Below are 15,920 nucleotides of genomic sequence, written 5' to 3' on the forward strand. Positions count from 1 at the left end.
TGCTTGGAGTTGTAGGCATTCTCGGTTCCCTGTTGTGGTAGTTGACCATTTTCACCTCCCAGTTAACTGACCTGGGTAAGTCCAATGAACTGGAGAGTAGGAGTTGCAACTCTGCTGAGGCTCAGGGCCCAGCTGGCATAGTCCAGTCCAGAGATTCAAATCTCCTGGGTATACACCAACCCCAGTGCCAACCACAGGTTCAGTAAAAGTGACAAAAGACGCATGTGTAGAAAGGTCACATTTGAGTCCAACTTCATCACACTCAGGAACACAAATTCCAAAGTAGGGCCCACTGACAAGGCACTGAACTCCAGAGCCAAGTTCCATGACTGTAGAACCTGTGTGTCTCTGTAGCCCTCAGGAGCACCAGTACCTGGGGTTGTATCTACTTTTGCTGTCCCTGGGATCCTGCTGAGATGTGTGTAAGCATGACCCCTCTGATACCTCCTGACTCTTTTTTGGAGACGCTTAGCCATATAAACTCATTTGTCTTTACCATTTCCCCCTTTTATTCAAGGTCTTTTTCTAGTTGCATCTCCAGTTAGTGATTGGTATTAATCCCTCAGTTCCAGGGAGGCTCATCCCCGGGAGTTATGCCCCACCCTAGGGGGAAGGTAATGCATTTCCATGCTGAATTTGGCTTAGAGAGTGGCCACATTTAAGCAACATGGAGGATCTCAAGAGGTAACTCTTAGACATCCTGCATCTCTAGGTCTAGTCGAAATTTCAGGCACACAGGCTCATAAACATAGTCATCAGAATCAATGGCTGATCATTGGACAATCCTTCTTCACTGGTCTTTGCCCTTGTATTTGGGGGATTATTGTTGTTCCATTGGAGAATGTAACAGAGGTCCCATGGGTAGGAACTCAGCACTCCCTCAGTTGTCATTTGTAACTGTAACTACTATGAAAATACCCAACAAATATCCACACATTTTTATATACCTTATATACATGTTCTGGAGAACTCCCTCCCAACCATGTGCCCCCATCAATAACACCCCACACCAGCATTCCTCCCCTGGATAGTTAATCCCTCTGTGGTCTAAAATTTCTTAAAAAATGAAGCCTATTGGGAAGCGGACTTGGCCCAATGGATAGGGCATCCACCTACCACATGGGAAGTCTGTGGTTCAAACCCCAGGCCTCCTTGACCCGTGTGGAGCTGGCCCATGTGCAGTACTGATGTGTGCACGGAGTGCTGTGCCATGCAGGGGTATCCCCCGCATAGGGGAGCCCCATGCACAAGGAGTGCACTCCATAAGGAGAGCCGCCCAGCGTAAAAGAATGTGCAGCTTGCCCAGAAATGGTGTCGCACACACGGAGAGCTGACACAACAAGATGATGCAACAAAAAGAAACACAGACTTCCTGTGCCACTGATAAGGATAGAAGCAGTAAAAGAAGAACACACAGCGAATGGACACAGAGAGCAGATAACTGGAGGGGTGGGGGAAGGGGAGAGAAATAAATAAATAAATCTTTAAAAAAAAAACCTAAAGTGTATAAATGTCTATAAGCTAAAATGTAAACCATAATGTAAAACCTAAAGAAACTAAAAATTTAGAAATTTATACAGTATAAAATATGAACAATAATGTAAACCAAAATGGAACCATGTTTGTAGCTATGTTTCAAAATCTGTACATCAGCTACGGCAAATATAACATGAACATATAAAGTGACCATTTCTGGGGAAAGGGGAAAAGGTTTTGATGTTGGATATATGGGAGTCCCCTATATTGTGTATGTGAATTATGGTGATCTAAAACTTTTTTGAAGAAAAAGTTAAAAATTAGTAAAAAAAAAAAAAGGAAGTAGACACTGAGGAAGAAATGAAAGAAAGTGCCTTGCCACTGTACATACAGGGCAACGCCTATTACAGTGATGAAAAGCAAAACGTTGGAAACAAAGATTTATAATATTTTTCATTTTATTAATACATCAATTTACTTTTACTTTATTTTAGTATTTCTAAATAGTATGTATTATATTTCTAAACTTTAAACCCAACACTATATTTAAATTTCCTATTAATTGAATTTGGTGATATATTAGGATACATTGTTGAAGAAGTTTTGGACCACAGAGAGGTTCAACTATAGCAGGGGAGGAACTTTGGTGTGGGGTGTTACTGATGGGGGGCACATGGGTGGGGGGAAGTTCTCCAGGGCATGTATATAGGAAACATAAATATGTTATGATATATGTTGGGTATTTTTTAGTAGTTACAGTTACAAACATCAACTGAGGGAGTGCTGAGTTCCTACCCAGGGGAGCTCTGATACATTCCCCAATGGAACAACAATAATCCCCCAAGTGCAACAGCAAAAATTGACAAGGAAGAATGGTCCAATAATGAGCCCTTGATATTGATGACTAAGGATACTGTGCCTGAAATATGAACTAGGCCTAGAGCTGTAGCGTGCCTAAGTGTTACCACCTGAGAGCCTCCATGTTGTTCAAATGTGGCCACTCTCTAAGCCAAATTCAGCATGTAAATGCATTACCTTCCCCCCAACATGGGACACGACTCCTGGGGATGAGCCTCCCTGGCACTGAAGGATTACTACCAATCACTAACTGGTGAAGCAAATAGAAAGAGGTCAACTCAGACCAGCAGAATATCTCAGCTTACATGTTGGATCAAGTGTTAAAAACTGCTTTTTGACCTTGAATAAAAGGGGGAAACGGCAAAGACAAATGAGTTTATATGGCTAAGAGTCTTCCAAAAAGAGTTGGGGGGTCATCAGGGGGATCGCGCTTACACACACCTCAGCAGGACCCCAGAAAAAGCCAAAGTAGATACAACCCTAGATACTGGTTCTCCTGAAGGCTATGGAGATTCATAGGGTATATGGTCATGGCAGATGGATTTGGAGCGCTGTACCATGTCAGAGGGCCCTACATTGGATTTTGTGCTCCTGAGTGTGATGGAGCTGGACTCAGATGTGACTTTTCTACACATGCGTCTTCCGTCACCCTTACTGAACCTGTAGTTGGCACTAGGGATGGTGCATACTCAGGAGACTTGAATCTCTGGACTGGACATGTGCCAGCTGGGCCCTGAGCCTCAGCAGAGTTGTGACTCCTACTCTCCGGTTTGTTGGTTTTACCCAGGCCAGCTAACAAGGAGGTGAAGATGGTCAACCACCACACCAGGGAAACAAGAGTGCCTACAACTGAAAGCAGAGGAATTGCATCCATGATCCATGTGAAATCTAAGCCCCCTCTTGATCTAGAAGTGGACAGGACATCACCATCCTAGGGTCCACAGAATGGTGGAATAAAATATGGACTAGAGTGGACTTATTGATATTCTACTATAAAACTATTGTCATGAGTAATAGAAGAAATGTTAGCACTGAGGTGGAGAAAGTGGCCACAGTAGTTACTGATGATAGGGAGAGGGAAGAAGAGATGTGATGTGGGGGCATTTTGGGGATTTTGAGTTGTCCTAAATAATATTGCAGGGTCAGATGCTGGGCTTTATATATCCTGCCATAACCTACTGAATGTACTGGAGGAGAGTGTGAACTACAGGGTAAACTATTATCTATGTAGTGCAGCAGTGCCCCAAAATGTGTTAACTGAGTGCAATGAGTGTGCCACAATGATGGGGGAGGTTGTTGGTGTGGGAGGAGTGGGGTGGGGAGGTGGGGGGTATACGGGAACCTCTTGTATTTTTTAATGTAATTTTTTTGTGATGTATATAGCTTCAAAAAATACAATTTACAAAAATGATGACGTGGAGGTTGGGAGTGGGTTATATGGGAACCTCTTATATTTTTTCTTTTTTTATGTTTTCCAATGTAACGTTCCTTGTGATCTATTAACTTTAATAAAATAAATAAATTAATTAAATAAATAAATGATGAAAAATATCATAAAACTTTGTTTTTCACATTTTGCCTTTCATCACTGTAATAGGTATTGCCCTGTATGTACAGTGGCAAGGCAATTTCTTTCATTTCTTCCTCAGTGTCCACATTCATTTTTTTTCTAATTTTAAATTTTGCCTTGAAAAATGTTTTAAATCACAGTAAAGTCACATATACATTATAGAGACTCCCATATATCCAACACTAAATCCTTTCCCCCCCTCCCCAGCAATGATCTTTTTACATGTTTATGTTATATTTGCTGCAGTGGATTTACAAATATTGAAACATTGCTATCAAACATGGTTCCATTTTGGTTTACATTACAGTTTATATTTGAGACTGTACGATTTTGTAAATTTTTAGTTACCTTATGTTTTACATTATGGTTTACATTTTAGCCTATATACTTTTTACACTTTTGGTGAAATTTAACATGTCCTATATCCATCATTGCATGATCTTGTGGAACACTTCCATTGCTTCATAGTTACCCCTGCTTCCATCTACTCTATTCCTCTCTCCTCCTCTCCTCAGGGCCCACAGTGACAATCAATCTTCACTACTTGAGGGACCAGATTCGCAGGTACTTGCAACAATGCTCAGGGCTTCACATACTAGACTGTACTCCCCCATTGGGAGCCACCAATTCTCCCGAGAGACACAATTCCCTCAGTTGGAGAACATCTGGCACCCCAAGGCTGTGGGTATATTTTCCCACTCATTGCATGGGACTCCACCCAATGATAAAACACACTATGACAAGATGAGTACTCACACACTCCATAGAAGCCTGCCCCTCTGCCAGATGCCCATCCTTAATCACCTTAAACAGGTAATCCTTCTTTATTATATTTTCTAAAGAGTTTTCTCAACTTTATAGTTTCAACCACATACCTGACAATCCCATGTTCAAAAGTTTCCCCTACCTTCCTTTAGCCATCTGACCCATCCTCACAACCTTAGCCCCCTCAAGCCTGCAAAGCCCCACCCAATAGAATCCCAATGCCCCCATCTTATCCCTTCCCTGTACAAATACTTACCTTGACTTTATCATAGATTTCACCCATGTAAACATCACCTCACAACCTTCCTCTTCCCCCCATTTTCCTGTAAGCCTATCATCCAGTGCCTAGCTCTCTGAGACAGCTTGCTTTGCTTATTTCATATCAGAGAGGTCATGTAGTGTTTGTCCTTCAATGCCTGGCTTGCTTCACTCAACATAAGGGCCTCAAGATCCATCCATGTTATCACATGTGTTTGTACTGTATTCCCTCTTATAGCTAAGTCGTATTCCATTGTCTGTATATACCACATTTTGTTTATCCATTCATCTGTTGATGGGCATTCGGGTTGATTCCAACTTTTAGCAATAGTGAATAATGCTGTTATGAACATTGGTTGCATTTATTTGTTTGTGTCCTTGTTTTCAGTTCTAATGGGTATATACCCAGCAGGGGAATTGCTGGGTCATATGGCAAATCTATAGCTAGTTTTTTGAGAAACTGCCAAACTGTCCTCCAGAATGGCTGGATCCTTCTGCATTCCCACCAGCAGTGGATGAGTGTTCTCATTCCTTCACATCCTCTCCAACACTCGTAGTCTTCTGTTTTTTTGATAGCTGCCAGTCTTATGGGAGTAAGATGGTATCTCATCATAGTTTTGATTTTCATTTCCCCAATAGCTAGTGATTTTGAGCATTTTTTTCACGTGCTTTTTAGCTATTTGTATTTCTTCTTTGGAGAAACATCTGTTCAAATCTCTTGCCCATTTTTAAAATGGGTTGTCTTTTTACTTTTTATATATAGGAGTTCTTTATATATGCAGGATATAAGTCTCCTATCAGATATACGGTTACCAAATATTTCTCCCATTGGGTAGGCTGTCTTTTCACTTTCTTGATAAACTCCTTTGAGGTGCAAAAGGCTTTAATTTTGATGAAGTCCCATTTATCTATTTGTTCTTTTGCTGCTCATACTTTGGGTGTGAAGTTCATGAAGCCAGTTCCTGTTATATAAAAGTTCCTATTATGAGATCCTGTAGATGATTCCCTACATTGTTTTCCAAGGTCTTTATGGTCTTGGCTCTTATATTTAGGTCTTTGATTCATCTTGAGTTGATTTTTGTATGAGGTGTGAGTTGGTAATCATCTTTCATTCTTTTGCATATGGATATCCAGTTCTCTAAGCACCATTTGTTGAAGAGGCCATTCTCTCCCAGTTAAGTGGGCTTGGTGGCCTTGTTGAATATCAGATGACTGTATATTTGAAACTCTATATCAGAACTCTCAATTTGGTTCCTTTCGTCAGTTGTCTTTTCTTGTGCCAATGCCATGCTGTTTTCACAAATGTAGCTTTATAGTATATTTTGAAGTCAGGTAATGTGATTCCTCCAATTTCATTTTTCTTTTTCAATATGTCTTTGGCTATTCAGGGCCTCTTTCTTTTCCAAGTAAATTCCGTAGTTAGCTTTTCTACTTTAAAAAAAGCTCTGTTTGATTTATTGGGATTGCATTGAATCTGTAGATCAGTTTAGGTAGGATAAACATTTTAATGATATGTAGCCTTCCTATCCATGAACAAGGAATATTCTTCCATTTATTAAAATCTTCTTTTATTTCTTTGAACAGTGTTGTGTAGTTTTCTGTGTATAAGTCTTTTACATCTTGAGTTAAATTTGTTCTTATGTACTTGATTTTTTATTTACAATTGTAAATGATATTTTTTCTTGATTTCCTCCTCAGATTGCTCAATATTGGTGTACAGAAATGCTACTGATTTTTGCACATTGATCTTACAACCTGTGACTTTACTGAACTCATTTATAAGTTCTAAAAGCTTTGTGGTAGACTTCTCAGGTCTTTCTATGTAAAGGATCATGTTGTCTGCAAATAGTGAAATTTTTACTTCTTCCTTTCCAATTCGGATGCCTTTTATATCTGGGTCTTGCCTCAGTGCTCAAGGAAGTACTTCTAACACAATGTTAAATAGAAGGAGTGATAGTGGGCATCCTTGTCTTTTTCCTGATCTTAGAGGGAAAGATTTTAGGGTTTCACCATTGTAAATGATGTTAGCAGTGGGTTTTTCATATATACCCTTTATCATGTTCAGAATGTTTCCTTCTATTCCTATCTTTTGCATGTTATTATCAAGAATTAGCACTGTATTTTGTCAAATGCTTTTTCTGCATCTATTGATATGATCATGTGATTTTTCCCTTCAATCTGTTTATGTGGTGTATTACATTGATTGATTTTCATATGTTGAACCATCCTTGCATACCTAGAATAAATCCCACTTGGTCACGGTGTATAATTCATTTGATGTGTTGTTGAATACGATTAGCAAGTATTTTGTTAAGTATTTTTGCGTCTAGGTTCATTAGAGAAATTGGTCTGTAATTTTCCTTTCTTGTGGTGTCTTTCTTTGGCTTTGGTATTAGGGTAATGTTATCATCATAGAGTGAGTTAGGCAATGTTCCTTCTATTTTGATTTTTTTGATAGTTTAAGCAAGATTGATGTTAGTTCTTTCTGGAATGTTTGGTAGAATTCACCTGTGAAGCCATCTGATCCAGGGGTTTTCTTAGTTGGGAGATTTTTAATGGCTGATTTTATCTCTTTACTTGTGATTGGTTTGTTGAGATCGTCAATTTCTTCTTTTGTCAATAGAGGTTGCTTATGTGTTTCTAGAAATTTGTCCATTTCCTCTAAATTGTCCTTCTTGTTGGCATATAGTTTTTCAAAGTATCCTCTTATGATAGTCTTTATTTCAGTGGGGTCAGTGGTGATATCCCCTTTCTAATTTCTTGTTTTGTGTATTTGCATCTTCTCTCCTTTTTTCTTTGTTATTCTATGTAAGGGTTTGTCCATTTTTTTAAAAAAGATTTATTTATTTATTTATCTCCCCTTCCTCCCTCCCCAGTTGTCTGCTTTGTTCCATTCATTGTATGCTCTTCTGTGTCCACTTCTGCTCTTGTCAGCAGCACCAGAAATCTCTGTCTCTTTTTGATGCATCATCTTGCTGCATCAGCTCTCTGTTGAGTGTGGCACCACTCCTGGGCAGGCTGGACTTTGTTGCACATGGGACATCTCTCTTTATGGAGTGCTCCCCTACATGGGGGACACCCCTACATGGCATGGCACTGCTTGCGTGCATCAGCACTGTGCATGGGCCAGTTCACCATATGGGTCAGGAGGCCCTGGGTTTGAACCCTAGACCACCCATGTGGTAGGCAGACATTCTATCCATTGAGCCAAGTCCACTTCCCGGGTTTGTCAATTTTATTGATCTTCTGAAAGAGAAGTTTTGTTTATTTTTTGTTTATTTTTTCTAGCCCTTTCTTACTTTCTATTTCATTTAGTTCTGCTCTGATCTTTGTTATTTCTTTCTTTTTTCTTCCTTTGGGGTTAGTTTGTTGTTTTTTTTTTACTAATTCCTCCAAGTGTGCGGTTAGTTCTTCAATTTTAGCTCTTTCTTTTTTTTTGATATATGAATTTATGGCTATGAATTTCCCTCTCAGTACAGCTTTTGCTGCATCCCATAAGTTTTCATATGTTGTGTTATCATTTTCATTAGTTTCAAGGTAGTTACAGATTTCTTTAGTGATTTCCTCCTTGACCCACTGTTTGTTTAAGAGTGTGTTGTTTAACTTCCATATTTTGGTGCCAAATCTGGGTCTCTGGCCCTTGCATATTTCCAGCTTCATTCCACTGTTCAGAGAAATTATTTTGTATGATTTCAAGCTTTCTGAATTCATTGTGACTTTCTCTGTGGCCTAGCACGTGGTCTATCTTAGAGAATGATCCATGTGCACTTGAGAAAAATGTATATCCTGCTGTATTTGGGTGTAATGTTCTGTATATGTCTATTAGATCCAGATCCTCTAATATATTGTTCAAAATCTTTTTCTTTACTGTTTCTCTGTTGAAATGTTCTGTCCAATGGTAATAGTGGTGTATTAAAGTCCCCCACTATAACTGTAGAGGCATCTATTCCTTCACTAACTTTTTCCAGTGTTTGTATCACATATTTGGAGGTGCCCTGGTTAGGAGCATAAATGTTTATGATTGTTCTTTCTTCTTGAAAGATTATCCCTTTCACTAATATGTAGTGTCCATCTTTGTCTCTCACTATTGTTTTGCATTTAAATTCTATTTTGTCTGACATTAATATAGCTACTCCTGCCCTTTTTTGGTTATTGTCTGTCTGTAAGATTGTTTTCCAGCCATCCACTTTCAACCTCCTTAAATCCATGGTTCTATGATGTGTTTCTTGTATACAGCATATATATGGGTCATATTTCCTTATCCAATCTTTCAATCTGTGTCTCTTGACAGGTGAGTCTAATCCATTGACATTCAGCGTTATTACTCTCAAGGAATTACTTATATTAGCCATATTTTCTTTTTTTTTTTTTTTGGATTTGTATTTGTCATATGTCATTGTTTTCTTCTTTCTCTTTTTGTCTTTTTAGTTGTTCTTACATTCTTCTCCAACTCTGTCTCTCTTGTTTTTTTTTCCTTTCCTCCTGCAGAACTCCCTTTAGTATTAGACTCAAAATCCCCTAAATTTTTGATGTAACATTTATGTACTCCAAAACTCCTTTAAAAATAAAGGAAAAAATAATAAAGGGAAGACCCTTAAAGCTTCTAGAGAGAGAAAATTTTTACCTACAAAGGAATGAGAATCCTTCTCATTAGCAGTACTAGATGCAAAACAAAACAAAACTAAACTAAACTAAACAAAACACTGGAATAATACCTGGGAAGTTCTGAGGAAAATAACTCTACACCTAGAATTATATGTTATTCAAGTATAAGAATAAAAATAAAATGACATTTTCAGGCTTGAAAGAAGTCAGAAATTTTAGTTCCCAAATGTCCCCTTTGGGGGAAAAAAATTGCTAGAGGATATACTCCAGCAAAAAAACCACAAACAAACAAAAAAGAGATCTAGGTAAAAGAAAGAACTGGGATCCAAGAAAAAGAGGCACTAACCCAGTAATGCAATGAGAAAAATTCCTAGAATGACAAATGTGCAGGAAACTTACTAAGAGTTAGTACATGTCAGAGCCCTTTCTTTTATGATTGTTTTTTTACTTTGTTTTCTTTCTTTATTCTCTTTTTTTTTTTTTTTGGTCAGAGCCTTTAACAAGTAGTCTCATCAAAAAGCTGGAAGACATCTGTAATATGGTGACAAAGGCCCATAGATCTTCTGTCAACAAGAAAAAAAGAAAGATAATTAGTAACTCTAAGGAAAACAAATTGCCCCCTCCGAAGTCATGGTCCATATATAAAACCATCTAAAATGTGGCATGACTGAGCAACCTGTGGAGTATAAGAAAAGAAAAACCAGTGGAAATGGAAATGTGTCCCCTTCAAGTGTCTCACGTAGAGGGATATAGGATTACATCTCCTCCAGTGATCAACTCACACCCTAATTCTACAACAAATAACATTTACAAAATCATAGTCTTAAAAATGCTGTTTATTGGATTTCAGAATCAACCTACATACAAATCATGAAAGACAAATGTAGTACAGAATGAAATATAAATATGAAAATGATCTGAGTTTTGCCAATGTAAAACTAATCAAATAACTGACAGTTTAAAATAAATTCCTCATTTTACATAATAGGGCCTCAAGAGATGCAGTGTAAATGAAAGTTTATGTATATTATACAAAGGATTAAATATGAACAATAGAGAAACTTAAAAAAAAAAGAAAAGGAAATCTAAATTCATTATCTGTCATAGTGGGAAGTCAAAATTGCTTAAAAGAAATAAATCAAGATTTTGAAGAAAAGCATATTATTTAGAATTATGGAAATAAACAGAAGAACAAAAAAACAGAAATGGTCAAAAGAGGCTTAAGAGTATCAAAAGATACTCTGATTAGTAGAACTGGTGGTAAGAGCAGGAAGGTATTTTTAATTTTGTAATTTCTTATACTATCGTTCCATTAATTCTTTCATTCATTTATTCATTCAAGAAATATTTATTGAGTATCTACTATGTACTAGACATTATTCTAAGCACTGGGATACACGAAGGGCAAGGCAGAGAATATTCTTGCCTTTAAGGTACTTACATTCTAGTGGGGAAAGTCAGACATTTAAGAAGTAAATTCCCTCTCAAAAAAATAAATACAAATAATATTAAGTGCAACAAAGATTTTAGAAGAGAAAATAAAATGGATGAATTGAACTATCATGGAAGGCCTTTCTGGAGAAGTGACATTTGGGCCAAATTAAATAAATGCTTGTTTGTATAAGAAAAGGTATAGAATCTTGATCCCTTTTTTCTCAGAAGTGCCCATGGCTACATACAAGATTACCTACCTCCTCCCTAGCAACCAACTCAATGAACCAAGGAATCTGGGGAGATGAGTCTTTGTCAAGCAACCAAAATACCTTGTTACACCCTTACTCCAAGGCAATGATTGCCTATATGCCTTACCTTTAGTAGAAGGAACTTCTCAAGTGATTGTTCCCAGAACAAGGAAGACCTGCTCCAAATGACTTTCTAGGAAATTTTAAATGGTACTTTCTTTTCCCAATGTTTTCCTTAACCTATGTCCAGCAGCACCATGAAGAGGTCCATGCTCATCTCAATGAGGTCTCCAGAGAAACACAGCTGCCTGTTCATCCCTGACAGCAAGGCCCACGTGTAGGTCTTAAATCTATGCTACGATGCAGCATTGGCTGATCACAAATGCACTTTTGAAACACAAAACAAGAAGCATCTTGGCGGCGGACTTGGCCCAGTGGTTAGGGCGTCCGTCTGCCACATGGGAGGTCCGCAGTTCAAACCCCGGGTCTCCTTGACTCGTGTGGAGCTGGGCCATGTGCAGTGCTGATGCGTGCAAGGAGTGCCCTGCCACACAGGGGTGTCCCCCGAGTAGGGGAGCCCCACGCACAAGGAGTGCGCCCCGTAAGGAGAGCCGCCCAGTGCAAAAGAAAGTGCAGCCTGCCCAGGAATGGCGCCGCACACACGGAGAGCAGACACAGCAAGATAATGCAACAAAAAGAAACACAGATTCCTGTGCCGCTGACAACAACAGAAGCGGACAAAGAAGATGCAGCAAATAGACACAGAGAACAGACAACGGGGCGGGGGGGAAGGGGAGAGAAATAAAGAAAGAAAGAAATCTTTTAAAAAAAACCAGTAATACTGTAATCTTTTTCACCAATTTCAACAAAGGTATTATACCAATGCTTAGTCAACAATGGGAGGTCTGGGGGGTGTGTGGAATTTTTCTTTTTGGCATAGTGGAAACCTAAAATGGACTGTGGTGATGACAGCACAGTTCTGTGATTAGACTGAGCGCCACTGAGGGTACACTTTGGAGAGACTGTACAAAATATGGGACTGTATAACACAGTGAGCCCTGTGGTGGAAGATGAACTGTGCTTAACAGTACAAATATGAAAACTTTCTTTCATGAAGTATAACAAATGTACAATACTATTGCATGGCGTTAATAATATGGTGTTGTAGGGGGAAATATATACCTACTGTACGCTATGGACTATATAGTTAGTAGTAATACTTTAGTACTCTTTCATCAATTGTAACAAAAGTACCACAGTAATGCAATGTGTCAACAGTTGGAGATATATGAGAATGTACTTGTTGCATGACTTTTCTGTAAACCTACACCTTTTCTAATAAAAATAAGAGTAAATAAATAAAAATTTAAAAAGGACTCCATGAAGTGGTCTCTCCCAGAGAAATGGTTGGTTTGCCCCAAGACAAATTCTAAATCCTCTCCTGAGAGCCATAGTTAAGATATCCTAGTAGCTAAAACCAAAGCAAAACAAAATAGAAAAAAAGAGCCTGACAGTGTTTCATCTGCTCTACGTCTATAAAGTTGCAGAAGTATGGCCATCATGAGAGGATTCCTTGGGATTTGCTTGTACTAAAAGAGCATAAACATTTATTTTGCCTCCCTTCTCCTGAGAGAACACTGGGAGGGTGAAGCCTCATCTGACAGTTTAAAGCAATGCCAAACTGTCACTGAAGCCAGTTCTTTGTGCATCTTAGTACCTGCTTTCAAGGAGCCTTAAGGTATGGGGAGCTGCAACTCCTAAGTCCGACTGCCTAGGCTCAAATCTCAGCTCTACCACTTATAATTTGAACTACAGAAAAAGAACTGTGGTGTAATGGAAAGCACACAGGCAGGCTCTGGACACTTGACTGCTCAGCTTCAAGTCCCTGCTTCCCCTTTTACCAGCTGTGTGACCTCTAGCATGCTGTTGTGCCTGTTTCCTCGTCTTTGAGATGGGAATTAGGAACATTCTTACATCACAGGGTGGTTGTAAGGCTTAAACAAGAAAATCCACGTCCTGGTTTATAGAGGTCTGGCTCACAAAATCTTAATTGTTGCTGTTATTACTATCCCGTTAAAGTCTCTTTCTCTATGAAAATGGGAAGGTAAATAAAGGGAAAGTGAGAAAAGACACTCAGGTCAGAGGTGGGGGTGGTGAAGGTGGGGAAACAAACATGTGAGTCTAACCCTCTACTTCGTGATCTATACACTAGAAGAAAATGTTTAAAGTTGAGATGATGGAAATGTGGAGGTGACTGATAAGTAATATATTGAAAATGCAGAGCAAGGCAGTAAGAATTTATCTTCCTGTTCAGGAGAAAGATACATTCCACTTATGACACCCATGGGTTCAGCCCACTAGAATATGACGCTTAGCATAGAACAAGGGTCTGAGTGTCCCCACTGTTTTTCAAAGTAAGCTCATATTCCCACAGGGGACCAGACTCCACTGTGGTCTAATGTGGATTTGCTCACCATCTGGCCAGAATATGCAGCAGGAAGCTGATTCCAACCGCAAGTGAAGAAAAACTTCCTTCTTGAGATATGTTTGCACATCTGCACAAAGATGTGTGGACAAAGATGTCCACAGCAGCATTTCTTCTAATAGGGATAATCTAAACAGCAGGGAGCCAATCTAAATGGCAATCAGTTGGGAGTGGCTAACTGATAAAGGTTCAACCAAACAATGGAATAACTGCAGCCAGTTGAAAGAAAAAGGTCCTTTCATATGTGTGTGATATGTGGCCAAAATGTGCTGTTCGGTGAGAAAACTAGGAAGAAAATAGCATGCATAATATAATCGCACGTGTGTTTGTGTACGTGTGTTTAAAAGAGAAACACACACACCACAGGCTCGTATGCAAAGTGAAAATTTCTGGAAGGATAAACCAAAAAAAGGGAGAGTTTACTTTTTAATTTGGGGGTTGTTTCTATTTTGGTTTATTTTCACATTGAAAAACAGGTTGTTTGTCCCAGTTATATAAGCAATATGTGTTTTTTTTCATATTGTAATTTTTTATTTTGAGATAATCTCTCAATCATTCAAAAAAGTTGCAAATATAGTAAAAGAATTCTCCTCTGCTCACCCTCCAGCTTCCACAAATTTTAACATCTTGCATAACCACATATCATTACCAAAACCAGGACACTAACATGGATATGATACTATTGACTAATCTATAGGCCTTATGTAAATGTTAGCAATTGCCCCACTAATACTTTTGTACAAGGGTTCTTTTTTTTAAATTATTATTAAATTGTCTTTTTTATAAGGTTTTATAAGGTTCATAACCTCAATCCTCCCAAACTTTTTCATCATTGTGGCACATTCATTGCATTTGGTGAACACATTTTGGAGCACTGCTGCACCACATGGATAATGGTTTATATTGTAGTTAACATTCTACCCCAGTACATACAGTGGGTTATGGCGGGATATATAATGTCCAGCATCTGTCCCTGCAATATCATTTAGGACAATTCCAAGTCCCGAAATGCCCCCACATCACATTTCTTCTTTCCTCTCCCTGCCCTCAGGAACTGCCATGCCCACTTTCTCCAGATCAATACTACAGTTTCTTCCATTACTAGTCACAATAGTTCTATAGTAGAATACCAGTAAGTTTGCTCTAATCCATATTATATTCCTCCATCCTGTGGACCCTGGGTTGGTGATGTCCACTCCACCTCTATATTGAGAGGGGGCTAAGATCCCACATGGCTGATGGATGTGATTCTCCTGCTTGCTGTTGTAGACTCTCTCGGTTCCCTGGTGTGGTGTTGACCATCCTCACTTCCCTGTTAGCAGACCTGTGCAAGTCCAACAAACCGCAGAGCAGGAGCTACAACTCTGCTGAGGCTCAGGCCCCAGCTGACACATGTCCAGTCCAGAGATTCAAGTATCCTGGGTAAACACCAAACCCAACACTAACCACAGGTTCAGTAAAAGTTACAGAAGAGGCATGTGTAGAAAGTTCACATCTGAGTCCAACTCCATTATACTCAGGAACACAAATTCCAAAGTAGAGCCCACTGGCAAGGCACTGAATTCCAGAACCACTGCCATGATTGTAGAACTTATGTGTCTCCATAGCCCTTAGGAGAACCAGTACCTGGGGTTATATCTAATGGGGCTATCTCTGGGATCCTGCTGAGGTGTTCCATAGACTCCTTTGCTAGTCGGGTTAAAACCATGGACGCCTGACTAAGCCTGCACTATACTGTGCATTATTTAATAAATATATCACACCTCCACCAACACACCCCCAAAAGAACAATGTTTTTTGAATTTAAATTCAAGCTCACGGACCCCTTGTTAAGAACCTCTGCTCTTGTACTTGTCCAAGATTCAATCCAGGATCCCACATTGTACATATTTATTTTATTTTATTGTCTTTATTTATTTTTTTTAGTGTTACATTAAAAAAATATGAGGTCCCCATATACCCCTTACCCCCTTCACCCCACTCCTCCCATAACAACCTCTTTCATCATTATGGGACATTCATTGCACTTGGTGAATACATCTCTGAGCACTGCTGCACCTCATGGTCAATGGTTCATGTTATAGTTTACAGTCTCCCCCAGTCCACCCAGTGGGCCATGGGAGGACATACAGTATCCAGTAACTGTCCCTGCGGTACCACCAGGACAACTCCAAGTCCTGAAAATGCCCCCACATCACGTCTCTTCTTCCCACTCCCTACC

Source organism: Dasypus novemcinctus, chromosome X (assembly GCF_030445035.2).
Source record: "Dasypus novemcinctus isolate mDasNov1 chromosome X, mDasNov1.1.hap2, whole genome shotgun sequence".
Classification (NCBI taxonomy): Eukaryota; Metazoa; Chordata; class Mammalia; order Cingulata; family Dasypodidae; genus Dasypus; species Dasypus novemcinctus.